The sequence below is a fragment of the Leucoraja erinacea genome, chromosome 12 (assembly GCF_028641065.1).
Source record: "Leucoraja erinacea ecotype New England chromosome 12, Leri_hhj_1, whole genome shotgun sequence".
In the NCBI taxonomy this organism is placed as follows: domain Eukaryota; kingdom Metazoa; phylum Chordata; class Chondrichthyes; order Rajiformes; family Rajidae; genus Leucoraja; species Leucoraja erinaceus.
Window position 1 is genome coordinate 8,261,751 of NC_073388.1, and position 13,711 is coordinate 8,275,461.

Genomic DNA, 13,711 nt, shown 5'->3' on the forward strand with positions numbered 1-13,711 from the left:
TAGAGCGCTGGAAATGGGAGGAGAGAGAAAAAAAAAACACACACAGAATAGCCAGCTAGCTCGAAAGTTAATGAAAGTCTGACCGTGACAGTAAAACAAAGTAATTGGGGAGGTGTAAAACCCTCCTTTCCAATGTAACTATCGATCTATCTCTACAAGCCTGGCTCCATGCACGAAGCGACTGATCAACCTCGATGCTCGCTATTGCTTATAGAGTTGTTACATTGTAATGTTGTATATTGGAGACACGTTAAGATAATTCAGATCAGTGTTTTTTCCCCGGTGGTACTTGAACGTTTAATCTGGCATCCACAACGAGTATTGTACTTGATAAGGCGTTTATATTTGACGTATCAATGGGTAAATTGTGTGTGTGTGTGTTTGCGTGCGGTCTGATCTGTACCGAGCTGCTAGCTTTCCATTAAGACATTTGCCAATGAGAGATCACTTGGCTGCCCGTTTGCAGATTCACTCCAGCACCTTTTTTTTCTCTCTTCCCTAACGGACTCTGCAGTAGTTGCAAGATCCTCGCTCATTAGTAAGCAGGTCTCGAAGCACTTTGGTTGCGTTATCGTTTGAAAATAGCCGCTGTGTGTGGAGCGGCGCGCACCTACCTATATCCCAAACCGCGCTGTGCGGGTGTGATGTGAATGCGCTACAAATGCCAACTCCGGCTGATCATGTTCGCTCAGTGCAGTAGCCTCCTTGCATCCGACCGACACATCCAATGCCTTTTGCAGGCGTGCTGACCAAGCTTGGGGGGGGGGGAGAGAATTGGAGGAGGGATGTTCAGTGCGGCATCTCACATCTCGGTGTAAATGTACACACGTTGTATGTACCTCCCGTTCATTCACATAGGGCTGGTTGGTACACGAGGCGCTGCATTTTGTTCTTTAAAAAAAAATATATATTTCTCACACCTCTCTCCCAAAGATAGGCAACCTCGAGTGATCCCCCCCCCCCCCCCCCCCCCCCCCCCCCCCCCCCCCCACTCAAGATAGATACACAAAAATACTGGAGTAACTCAGCGGGACAGGCAGCATCTTTGGAGAGAAAGATTGGGTCTTCAGTCTAAAGGAGGGTCTCGACCCGAAACGCCACCCATTCCCTCTCTCCAGAAATGCTGCCCGACCCGCTGAGTTACTCCAGCACTCCGTGTCCATCTTCAGTGTAAACCAGCATCTGCAGTTCCTTCCCACACAATTGATAATTTCCCCCTCGCTGTCTATTACATGCACCTAGTGTAACACGCGGTTGATATAAGCCAAGGGTCTCTGATAATGAAACGTGACTCAATATCAGTGCGGACCTTCAAGGTATTTCCCACCCTTAAAACGTTTGTTTTTCTCTGCGCTTTCTTTTATTTCATTCCCCCATTTCATTCTCGTAACACCCCACCACTCCCACTCCGCCCGAATTGCATTCCTTCCCAATGCGGGGAGGGTGGTTACATTCTCCAGAGACGCTGCCCGACCCGCTGTGTTTCTCCAGCTTTTTATCTTTCCATCTTCGGAATAAAATGAATTGGTGCGTTTTTTTGGAGCCTCCAATACTCAGGGCCGATTTCACCGGAGAGACGCGGAGTGAGCAGAGTGTAAATGCAGATGGAATCGTGCACGCTGGCCAAGCAAGCTGACCGACGGGGGATTTTTACCGACCAATTGGCTTCTTAAAGGCGACTGGTGCAGTTGGAAGTGCGGTCGAACTTGCTACTGAAATCCTCAACGTGGAGGTTGGCGTGGGAAGTGCGAATCGCCCTACTTAGATCAAGCGCCTGAACCACCCTTCGCCATGGAAAGTTGCATTCCCAGAAGAAAAAAAAAGGAAAGTAGCGCTGCCTTGCTGCTATTTTCCACAGAAGGTAGACACAAAATGCTGGAGCAACTCGGCGGGACAGGCAGCATCTCTGGAGATAAGGAATTGCTGCTGTTTCGTTCAAAGACAACTGGCTTTGTAAAAAGGCAGTCGTTTCCTTCCGAATGAAAACAAAAATCTTCGCCCTGAGAGGGTTAATCTTACAACATGCGTTGCCTGATTTCTAACTTCTTCCAGTTTCATTTTCGCACCAATTCATTTTCTCAATCCCGGATTTCCCAATCTTTTTTTTCCTTTATACGGGATTTTTCAGAACCCGACCCGCTCCACAATCCCGACAATAGCGCCTTGGAAGGAACTGCAGGTGCTGGTTTACACCGAAGATAGGACACAAAATGCTGGAGTAACTCAGCGGGACAGGCGGCATCTCTGGAGAGAAGGAATGGGTGACCTTTCGGGCCGTGACCCTTCTGCATACGATAGTATGTATGCTTATCGATGTTGGGGTCAGTTCAAGCGGCGAGGTGCGCCCCACACCTGATGTAGAATGGAAACGCCGGAAAAATATTTAGAAATATGGGCTCAGCTTTAAATATAACGCGGCCGGCCATTCTCTCCGTATCTCCTCGGCTTCAGCGAGTCGTGAACCAAAGCTACTACTGTTCACCCACTGCTGACAGAGAGAACATTATAGAGCTACCTGGATGCAGGAGACACGTCTACAAGGAGATACGTCTACACCATCCACGATAAATGTCCCCTTTTCTTTGGCATGACTTCCCAGGAAAATTTCAAGGACCATTGTACATTTCCTTGATCATCGTCTGCTTTGATCCTTTTTTTCCTTTCACACTATGCCCTTTGTACCCCTCCATATCTCTCAAATTCTTCCCCGGCCTAGTTCTCCGACCAGTCTGACTGTCCTCCTGATTCCATTTTATCTCTGCATGCTTCGTTGTCAGCTTCCTCTAGCTAACAATGGTCTATTCCACAGGTGCTTTGATCTCTGTCCCCTTTGATGTCTCGTTTTCACACCTTACCCTTCCATATTTCCGTGTCTCCCTCTCCCCCGACTCTCAGTCTGACGAAGGGTCTCCACCCGAAAATTCACCCATGCTTTCTATCCAGAGATATCTCTCGACATCATCTCTCGATATCTCTCATTTTCCTTTCCCCTGACTCTCAGTCTGAAGAAGGGTCTCGACCCATTCCTTCCCTCCAGAGATGTTCATAAGTTCTAGGAGCAGAATTGGGTTATTCGGCTTTCCACGTTCACACCTATATTCAACCATGGCTATCTATCTTTCCCTCTCAACTCCATATGCTCCTGCCTTCTCCCCATAACCCCAGACACACGTTCCAATCAAGATCTATCTATCTATCTCTGCCTTAAAAGGATGTCGCCTGACCCACTGAGTTACTCCAGCATTTTGTGTCTATATTCACCACTGATGGAATTCACCAATGGCAGCCTTTGGAATAGGTATCTCATTTAGCTGCCCGGAGCAGCGTTATTCCAGACCGTGGAAGGGTTAAGACTCTCAAATCATATTCAATAATGGAACTATTCAGTAATTAAACAAGCGAGGGGCGTCGGTTAGGAGTGTTTAAGAAGGAACTGCAGATGCTGGAAAATCGAAGGTGGACAAAAGTGCTGGAAAAACTCAGCGGGTGCAGCAGCATCTATGGAGCGAAGGAAATAGGCAACGTTTCGGGCCGAAACCCTTCTCCAGACTCGGTTAGGAGTGTTTTTTGGTTAATAATGTCGCAAATTTTTCAAAACGTTTTGATTTTGATTAGTACGGGTGTCAGGGGTCATGGGGAGAAGGCAGGAGGATGGGGTTAGGAAGGAGAGATAGAGCAACCATGATTGAATGGCGAAGTGACTTGATGGGCCGAACGGCCTAATTCAGGTCCTATCGTTTATGAGTGCATGAAAATAGGAGATTAGAGACCCCAGTGTGGATTGAAGGGCAATTTGCAGGTTGCATTTCTGAGGGTTGGTTACTGTCGGTAATGTGGACTTGAATCACCTTGAAAGATAAGGAACCAATGTGACCCAGAATACAGGCACAAAAAAAAATAATCCTTGTGTAACTAGTTCCCGCACACGATCAATGCCATTCCCTGTAAAGTCAGCGCGTTGAGATGTGTGGGATGGGGGGGGGCAGAAGAGATGAACATCTTCCCTGGTGAGTCCCACCAACAACCCTAACGTGGGCATCGTCCACCCCGGGAAGTGCAGCGGGTGGGTGTATCCGGAGCGCCCTCTCGTTTCTGCTCATCTCCCACTTAACTCATTATGTCAAACCCAGTGTCCCTAATCCGTGCCATCAACTCCCGCCCTGTGACCACCCACCCCAACTGTCACAAATCCACCTCGCCCTCTTTATAGAAAGGAACTGCAGATGCTGGTTTAAACCGAAGATAGACACAAAAAGCTGGAGTAACTCAGCGGGCCAAGGCAGCGTCTCTCGAGAGAAGGAATCGGGTCGAGACCCTTCTTCAGACTGAGTCGCCCATTGCTTCGCTCCAGAGATGTTGCCTGTCCCGCTGAGTTACTCCAACATTTTGTGTCTGTCTTCGCTCTATTTTATACAGGTGGGAAACAATTGACTGCAACAAAAATGTCCTGAAACAGATGTATGTTGGTGCATTTTTTAATGCAGGGCTAGAGACCTTAGAAATTCCTTGCACAGTGAGCAGTGTTTATGAAGACATCCAGATCACATATTATTATAATTAATCTACATCAGTTCTCAAACTGATTGCTTTTTCCTAATTTTCGATTTTCACTTGAATCTGCATCAAAAACATGGTGCCCGTAATATCATTCAATGCCTAATCTAATATTTGAAATCCATCCACGCCACACACTGTATTAAGTAATTAATGGCGACTTGGCAGATTCGCACTTTATGCATTAATTAGATCCATGCCTCATCTGCTTATAGTAATAAAGTATTCTAGCACGAAGCCAAAAGGATTTGGGTCCCAGTTCCAGATATTAACAGGAATAAAAGCACACGTTTGGCGATCACTGCAACGTTGTGCAATCAGTCGTTGCCTCGGTTGCTCATATGGAGTAGTGCAGGTCACGTTTTCAGAGTCGGTCCATTTCTCCTTGAGAGCGCAAACTGGCCCGAAACCCAGCTGATCTATTGTGTGTCAGATGCGGGGACAGCATCAATGTACTGGGGCTGACGGGGGAGTGATTGCAACGTGTGCTGACTTGCACAATACGCGCTTTAGGAACTGCATTAACTGTGTGTACAAAAAAAAATGCCCGCAGACCTATTAACTCCCACTCGCTGGAAAGAAGCAACAATTGATGACAATTTAGATGCTCCTCATTCTCGAAAAAAAACCCACAACTCGTTCTGCTTAAACAGCATAGATTTTATTTATTTCAAAAATAAACTTTATGCAGAATTTAAAGTAAATGTACAAAATAAAAACGTTGTACATATTGTACATGTCTGAAGAAGGGTTTCGGCCCGAAACGTTGCCTATCTCCTTCGCTCCATAGATGCTGCTGCAGCCGGTGAGTTTCTCCAGCATTTTTTGGTATACCTAATGTTGTACATATGCTCTATAGCTTTGTACATTATATGTGCAAACAAAATATTAAATTATATCCAATATTTGCAAAATGTTATTTAAGTTCAAGTTACATTTATTGTCACATGCAACAATTAGTACAGTGAGATTTGAGTTTCCGTACAGCCATACGAATAAAAATAACACAACACACGATAGAATGTAACATGAGCATCCCCCACATAACATGAACATCAACGTTTCCCACTGTGAGGGAAGGCAGTAAAGTTCAGTCCATTTCCTCTAAGTTCGCCCACGGTCGGGGCCGTTGAGCCCTCCGCAGTCACCGCTACGGCGGCCCGATGTTCAGGCCCTCTCTCCGGATGATGGAACTCCAGCGTCGGATGAACAGTCTCAGCGGCTTACATACAAGATTATATATATGTATAAAAATATACATGCTAAATAAAAACTTTGTCCATCCTCTGTACATTTCTACATTCTCTATACATTCAATAGTGTTATAGCTGGTAGTGTTTGGACCTATCTTTAAATAAAACACCCTTGCCACTCATGTAGCCCCATGGGTTGACATCCCTTCCCTTGTTTGAGAGGTTTCTTCCAGACTTTGGCCCTCAATGTCCAGCAGCAGAAGGAGCCTAGTCTATAAAGAGCATTCATTGCTTTTGACTGTAATAATCTCATTTTAGTTTTATTTTAGTTTTGAGATATAGTGTAGGAACAGGCCCTTTGGCCCAATGAGTGCGCACCAACCAGTGATCCTCATATATCTACACTATCCTATACACACTGGGGGCAATTTACAAGTGTTCCAAGCCAATTAACCAGCAAACCAGTACGTCTTTGGAGTGTGGGAGGAAACCAGTGATCCCAGAGAAAACCCACGCAGGTCATGGGGAGAACGTACAAACTCCGTACAGACAAGCATCCGTAGTCAGGATCGAACCCGGGTCTCTGGGGCTGCACCGCTGTGCCGCCCATACATAATCTTTTAGCATCCACTGCCTGATATTATTTCATTCGTACCTTTTGGTTTATTGTTACTAGAATCATAGTCATAGAGCAGGGAAACAGGCCCTTCAGCCTAACTTGCCCACACCGACCAACATGTCCCAGCTTCACCAGTCCCACCTGCCTGCCTTTGGCCTATGCACCTCTAAAATCGGTCCCATCCATGTACCTGTCCAAATGTTTTTTAAACGTTGCGATGGTACCATCCTCAACTACCTCCTCTGGCAGCTCGTTCCATACACCTACCATCCATTGTATGAAGCAATTTTATTTAATGAAGGTTATGGAGAAGCTTTGTGATATCATCCCCTTTCATTTGTGAATCCACAAGCCAGTGATGTTGATCTTTTCCACATTCTTTGGAATTTCTCCAGCAGATTTTCTGTACATAATCTCACTATAAATTCCGATGGTTTGTATGAAAGAGTACCAGGATTTAAACTTGGCTTTAAACCTTAGCATATTTGGATAATCATCATAATCACACTTTATTAGCCAAGTATGTTTAGCAACATACGAAGAATTTCATTTGCCATACAGTCATACCAATAAAAACATAGAAACATAGAAACAAAGAAATTAGGTGCAGGAGTAGGCCATTCGGCCCTTTGAGCCTGCACTGCCATTCAATATGATCATGGCTGATCATCCAACTCAGTATCCTGTACCTGCCTTCTCTCCATACCCCCTGATCCCTTTAGCCACAAGGGCCACATCTAACTCCCTCTTAAATATAGCCAATGAACTGGCCTCAACTGCCTTCTGTGGCAGAGATTTCCACAGATTCACCACGCTCTGTGTGAAAAATGTTTTCCTCATCTCGGTCCTAAAAGATTTCCCCCTTATCCTTAACCTGTGACCCCTTGTTCTGGACTTCCCCAACATCGGGAACAATCTTCCTGCATCTAGCCTGTCCAACCCCTTAAGAATTTTGTAAGTTTCTATAAGATCCCCCCTCAACCTTCTAAATTCTAGCGAGTACAAGCCGAGTCTATCCAATCTTTCTTCATATGAAAGTCCTGACATCCCAGAAACTGAACACACAAAATATATTTTAACATAAACATCCACCACAGTGACTCCTCCGCATTCCTCACTGTGATGAAAAGCGGAAAAAATTGCAGCTTTGATATATCATTCTCATAGAAAAAAATAATGTTATGTCTTCTAATAATTGGATTAATTAGAGTAATAGAGTGATACAGCATGGAATCAGGCCCTTTGGCCCAACTTGCCCATGCCAACTAACATGTCCCATCTATACTAGTCCTAGCTGCCTGGCTTTGGTCCATATCCCTCTAAACTTGTCCCATTCATGTATCTACCCAAATGTTTTTTAAGCCTTGTGATATAGTACCTGCCTCAACTACCTCCTCTGGCAGCTTGTTCCATATACCTGCCCCCTCCCCCCCCCACTCCTTTGTGTAAAAAGAAAGTTGCCCCTCAGGTTCCGATTATATCTTTCTCCCCTCGCCTTAAATTAGACATTAACAAATGTATAGGCAGGTGTTGCCCTATCGCAAGTGTGCAGAGCTGATGTTATTATCCCCATTATTATTCTCGGCTGATTTTCATGAAAGCTTCCTCTCCCCTCACCTCTGTTTTTTGATAAATACAATAGAATCTTAAAATTATCATTAAAAGTTGAAGAAGTTATTTGTGGGTTGCCAAGGTTTCATTATTAATTAAAGCTAAATGCTGAATAATTGCAATGCCCACACATATATTGTCAGGGGTTATGAGGGGAAGGCAGGAGAATGGGGTTAAGGGGGAAAGATAGATCAGCCATGATTGTATGGGGGAACAGACTTAATGGGCCAAATGGCCCAATTCTGCTCCTATCACATGAATTTATATTGATCATGCAAATATCAGTGTTAGTTATTTGGTCCCAACAGCTCAGTAAATAAATAACAACTGAATTTAGTTTAGTTGAGAGATGCAGCTCGGAAACAGGCCCTTCAGCCCACCGAGTCCTCACTAACCAGCGATCCCCACACTCTAATACTATCCTACACACACTGGGGGCAATTTACATTTATACCAGACCAATTAACCCACAAAAATGTACGTCTTTGGAATGTGGGAGGAATTGGAGAAAACCCAGGCAGGTCACGGGGAGAACGTACAAGCTCCGTACAGACAACTACCTGTAGTCAGGATCGAACCCGGGTCTCTGGCGCTGTAAGGCAGCAGCTCTACCGCTGCGCCACCGTGCCGCCCAAGAAACATTTTGAGCACCGATAGACTCCAACTCTAATAAGTAATTAAAACAACAAAGCATGAATCACTCAGTTAATTGCGTCAATCGCTATATTATCTGGATGAGAAAATCATGCGGAAAATGTGTAAAGAGAAATGAAAAACCATCAGTGAAGTGAATTTATGTGGCAAAGCTAAAAATATGCACAGGCTTGACAACTCATATTTGTGGCGGTTACTTTAGTATGGATCAAATAAGTGACAGAGTGAACTCCAACAGGGATTGTGAGCACTTATGCAATTTAGCTGATGGATTTAACCTCCAAAGTAGCAATTATACTTTTTGAGTCATTCTATTAACAATGTCTGTGTGCATGAATTAATGCTTTTCATATAATTGCATGTCCAACAAGTGTAAGGAAAATTAACTGGCCAGCCGTTTCTGCTGGAGTTCACTGTCCTCACTCATTGTACTTTCCACTCTGAATGGACTATTGTTCCAGAGTCATGCAGCGTGCAAACAGGCGGTTCGGCCCAACTTGCCCACACCAACCAACATGCCCCATCTACACTAGTCCCACCTGCCTGTGTTTGGCCCATATCCAATTGCCCATTCAGGCAACTGAATCATGCCACCATTACCAGAAAGCAATGCTGAACTACTATCTACCTCATTGGTGACCCTCAGACCATCCTTGATAGAAACATAGAAACATAGAAATTAGGTGCAGGAGTAGGCCATTCGGCCCTTCGAGCCGGCACCGCCATTCAATATGATCATGGCTGATCATCCAACTCAGACTTACCACCCATCGCATGAAACAACACCCCGTACACGGAGCTGCCTTCTCTCCTATACCCTCTGATCCCCTTAGCCACAAGGGCCACATCTAACTCCCTCTTAAATATAGCCAATGAACTGGCCTCAACTACCTTCTGTGGCAGAGAGTTCCAGAGATTCACCACTCTCTGTGTGAAAAAAGTTCTTCTCATCTCGGTTTTAAAGGATTTCCCCCTTATCCTTAAGCTGTGACCCCTTGTCCTGGACTTCCCCAACATCGGGAGCAATCTGACATTCCTTGCACTAAACTGGAGACTGAAGAAGGTCCATCTGTCTCCCCAGATTCTGGTGAACTTCTACCGCTGCACCATCGAGAGCAACTGTATCACAGTATGGTATGGCAACTGCTCTGTCTCCGACCAGAAAGCACTGCAGAGGGTGGTGAAAATTGCCCAACGCATCACCGGTTCCTCACTTCCCTCCATTGAGTCTGTCCAAAGCAAGCGTTGTCTGCGAAGGGTGCTCAGCATCGCCAAGGACTGCTCTCACCCCAACCATGGACTATTTACCCTCCTACCATCCGGGAGGCGCTACAGGTCTCTCCGTTGCTGGACCAGTAGGTCCAGGAACAGCTTCTTCCCTGCGGCTGTCACACTACTCAACATTGTACCTCGGTGACTGCCAATCACCCCCCCCCCACCCCCGGACACTCCTCCCACCAGGAAAACACTATGACTGTATGCATGTAAATGGATGTATTTATTGTCATATGCTATGTCGCTCTTCCAGGGAGATGCTAACTGCATTTCGTTGTCTCTGTACTGAACACTGACAATGACAATTAAAGTTGAATATGAATCTGAATCTGAATCTGAATCTAAACGTTATTCCCTTATCATGTTTGTACACTTAATGGCTCGACTGAAATCTTGTGTTGTCTTTCTGCTGACTGGATAGCACGTAACAAAAGCTTTTCACTGTACCTCGGTACACGTGACAATAAACTAAACTGGACTATCCCTCTAAACCCGTCCTATCCATCCAGACTTTTTTTTTTTATTTTTTTAATTAATATTTTTATTAAGCATAAACCGCGGCATGTGACAAAATACATTTAATGTACATCTTCCATTTTTAATTTAACAAAAAGGAAGTACCGAAGAACAAGAGAGAAAGAGCGAGAAAGAGAGAAAGTAAAAGAAATAGTGAATGTGTAAAGACTCCTAGACTACCAATCGTGCAGTCCAGGAGTGAATAAGTAAAAGCCTATAGAAGAATAAGAAGACAAAAAACAAAAAATAATAAAGGAAAAGAAAAAAAGGGTCCATTACATATTGATATACCTGCTTCATTCCTCCCCACACCCATCACCCTGTCCCTAAATCGGTTTAATTCCAGAGTTGTGTTGCACCATACTATACTTGCTAAATGCTAAATGCATTTTGTTGTCTCTATACTGTACACTGACAATGACAATTAAAATTGAATCTGAATCTGAATCTGACTTGTAATGAATCAATGAAAGGAGACCATGTCTTTAAAAATTGCTCTGATTTTCCTGTTAAGACGAGTGTCATATCTTCAAGATGTAGCGACTCGGACATGCTTGTGATCCACATTTGAAGAGTTGGGGTGGATGCATTTTTCCCATCCAGACTGTTGTCGGGTTTTCTGATTTGTGTAAAATAACTCGATCCTTCCTATCCTCAGAAACGTTAATTCACGCCACATAAACCTTTGTGATATTTTCAAGTAATTGCGATTGTAAAATCACCATGTGTTACAGAAATTCCAATTCAACACAGTGGGCGTGTGAGTAAACAGCTAATAAATCAGCTGCTCTGTCTGTCTAGATTGAGTTCTGTGAGTGTTATTTTGGACTGGTTATTTATCCTTAGCCACATGGTTTATAAGTATGTGATCTTCCATCATTTTCCATCTGACCTTTTCTAAAATGGTGTGGAACGGTCAATTGCTTGGCTGACTCAGCAGATTTTTAGGTTCGTTTTTTTTTATTGTCACGAGGTACAGTGAAAAGCTTTTGTTGAGTGCCAACCAGCCAGCAGGGGGACAATGCATGATTACAATCGACCCATTTACTGTGTAAAGATACATGATTAGGGAATAACGTTTAGTGCAAGGTAAGGCCAGCAAAGTCCGATTATGGAGTCCGAGGGTCACCAAAAAGGTAGATCGTAGTTCAGCACTGGTGTTGTATGATTCTCCATCAATGGCTTTGATGGCAATTAGTCAAAGTATAACATTTTGTCCCAAATGTGCCTCGGTAATAAAATGCATCAGCATGATAGACTGTCATTGAGTTTATTGAAAAGCCACGGTAGGCAAAAGTGCTGGAGAAACTCAGCGGGTGCAGCAGCATCTATGGAGCGAAGGAAATAGGCAACGTTTCAGGCCGAAACCCTTCTTCAGACTGATGTAGGGAGGGGGAGGCGGGGAGAAGAAAGGAGAAAAAAAAACGTATTGAAAAGCCACACTCTATATTCTACAATTCATATGAAACAGGTACCAGTCAGCCTTCATTGCCAATAAAGTGGATCATAATATCATAAAACCATAACACATAGGGGCAGGATTAGGCCATTCGGCCCATCGGGTTTTCTCCTCCATTCGATCAAGGCTGATCTAGTTTCTGTTTCAGTTTAGTTTATTGTCACGTGTACCGAGTTACAGTGAAAAGCTTTTGCCGTGAGCTAACCAGTCAGCAGAAAAACAACACATGGTTACAATCGAGCCATTCGCAATGTGCAGATACATGATAAGGGAATGACGTTTAGTGCAAGGTAAAGCCAGTAAAGATAGTACGATGGTAGTTCAGGACTGCTCTCTGGTTGTGGCAGGATGTTTCAGTTGCCTGATAACTACTTTCACTCTCAATTCCATTCTCCTGCCTTCTCCCCAAAACCTATGGGTCCTTAATAGTCAAGAACCCATTAATCTCCACTTTAAATACCCAAAATGGACCTTCATAATGTGTAAGGAGTGGCAGCTCTAGAGAGAAAATATCCTTGCTCGAACAAACGTATAATGCTGAAGTTTTGCTTCAATGACTTAATAATTTTGTATTCTGCTTTCAACAAGCAATGTGCGTATATCATCAGCCTGCGGGCATGCTAAAAAGCATTATTACATCCAGCAATGTGTCTGTAAACAGTCTGTTCTTGAACAGTAATTTATCACCCAATGAGCTGAGAAGTGTTTCGTTGGGATTTTCTCCAATTTTTCTTTTAATGAATTCTGCTAGCCAAGCTTCTAATAGCTTTCAAAACTTAGGCTGGTGGAAATCACACGAGCAGTCATGGGTATGACTGCATCCACATCAGTGTTGTTCAAAAAAAAACTCTCTTCTGTTATTTTCCTGAATTTGAAAATATGTCTTGAGTTGAAGGTTTTATGATAAACGTCTCACCACAAACAATGAAATTCTCTAGCCTGCATGATCACTGGCATCATCCCTATTCAAGGAGCACAGGCAATAATACCTTCCGCATGTTTAAAAAAACATTTAAAACGCATTTTCCATCAGAGCACCTCGAGGTTTACATCCATATTTTCACATTTTCTGACAGATGGATCATGTTTAGAGTGTTTATTTGACGTTTTTGTGTTTGGTATGAAAAATTTCCGTAGCAAGTTTCATGCTGGAAAACTTAATGCCCGAACTTGCATTCCAGCGGTCATTAAGTTTTCCAGGGAGGAAACCGAAGATCTCGGCGAAAACCTACGCGGTCACGGGGAGAACGTACAAACTCCGTACAGACAGCACCTGTAGTCCGGATCAAACCTGGGTCTCCCGCGCTGCAAACGCTGTAAGGCAGCAACTCTACCCCTGTGCCACCATGTCGCCCTAGTGACTCGTGGGGTACCGCAAGGCTCGGGCTGGGACCGCAGCTATTTACAATATGCATCAATGATTTGGATGAAGGGATTCAAAGTAACATTAGCAAATTTGCAGATGACACAAAGCTGGGTGGCAGTGGGAACTGTGAGGAGGATGCTATGAGAATGCAGGGTGACTTGGACAGGTTGGGGGAGTGGGCAGATGCATGGCAGATGAAGTTTAATGTGGATAAATGTGAGGTTATCCACTTTGGTAGCAAAAACAGGAAGGCAGATTACTATCTAAATGGCGTCAAGTTGGGAAAAGGGGAAGTACAACGGGATCTGGGGGTCCTTGTTCATCAGTCTATGAAAGTAAGCATGCAGGTACAGCAGGCAGTAAAGAAAGCGAATGGCATGTTGGCCTTTATGATAAGAGGAATCAAATATAGGAGCAAAGAGGTCCTTCTGCAGTTGTACAGAGACCTAGTGAGACCACACCTG

The 13,711-nt window shown here is 44.2% G+C and overlaps 1 protein-coding gene across 1 annotated transcript in view; it reads left to right on the forward strand.

The window, feature by feature from the left end:
- LOC129702044 (glutamate receptor 4-like) overlaps positions 1 to 13,711 on the forward strand; it is a 70,224-nt gene that overhangs the window by 1,103 nt on the left and 55,410 nt on the right. The gene's annotated exons all lie outside the window — the stretch shown is intronic.